Source organism: Lutra lutra, chromosome 10 (assembly GCF_902655055.1).
Source record: "Lutra lutra chromosome 10, mLutLut1.2, whole genome shotgun sequence".
NCBI lineage: Eukaryota > Metazoa > Chordata > Mammalia > Carnivora > Mustelidae > Lutra > Lutra lutra.
Window position 1 is genome coordinate 99,505,299 of NC_062287.1, and position 1,166 is coordinate 99,506,464.

The following is a 1,166-nucleotide window of genomic DNA, read 5'->3' on the forward strand; positions in this document are numbered from 1 at the left end:
TCATCTTTTGATTTCTGTGGATATTTTGATATACCATAGCTTTCTCATGGTCTTCTTCACTTCTGCAATCCTTAGTGTGTAGTAGAGTGGTTTAGAAAGGGGTCCCAATGGTATCAAATACAGACACCATCTTGCCCGTGGGGAAAGTGGTTGGGGGACATGTATATATGAATATACATGGACCAAAGAATAAGAGTACTACAATGATGTGATAAGTGCAATTAGAGAGAGCTTTTCCCCTCCCCTCTGCACTGTGGTTCCACAGTGAATGCAAGATGACAATATATGAGATCATCAGAATCACAAACCTGCTTCTGCAAATGACCAACAGCAGGTTGATCACATATGTGTCCATGCAAGCAAGTTGCAGCAAGGGCTGCAAATCACAGCAGTAATGATCAAACAAATTAGATCCACATAAAGGCAGTCTCAAAGCCAGGATAATCCGGGTAATAGAATGGATAAAATCCTCTACTCATGCAAGAACAACCTGGATGGTGCAATCCTGCCATCTCATGATGGTTGAGTAATGTAAGGGCTTACAGATTGCCACATAGTGGTCCACAGCCATGAGGACGAGGACAAAGATCTCCGTGCAGCTAAGGAAATGTAGGGCAAAGACTTGAGTCTTGCACTCATTGTAAGTTATGATTCTTTTTGCTGAGAGTGAATCCACAATTAGTTTGGGGAATGTGGACGTTGAGAAACAGGATCAGCAAGGGACAAATACAATAGGAAAAAGTACATGGGGCTCCCAAGTGTCCAGCTGAACTTGATAGTCACAATAATCAGCAAATTCCTTACCATGGTTCCCACGTATAAAATGAAGAAGATTACAAGTACCATCTTCTTTTTCATAGGATCTTGGGTCAATCTGTACAGTGTGAACTCAGTTACACTGTTATTTTGTTGCATAATTTCAGGCAAAGTGGAGAAAGTAGGTAGCAGGTAGGAAATAATCTCCAAAGAAAGAAATATTAGGAAATGAATACTCCATTTGGAGGTCAAATCCATATGCTTGATCATGGAACGGCCACTTACAAGTGTGTAATCACTGAGCTCCCATGTTGTTTTCTTCTGAATAAAGTGGAAATCATAATATCTATTCACCATCTATTCACCTGATTGCTTATGGAAACAATGAATATATCAATAATGAAAGAGTA

General features: G+C 40.0%; 1 pseudogene; it reads right to left on the bottom strand.

Moving 5' to 3' along the window:
- LOC125078580 (olfactory receptor 4C11-like) lies at positions 1-915 on the bottom strand (annotated as a pseudogene).
- Positions 916-1,166: the final 251 nt, after the last annotated feature.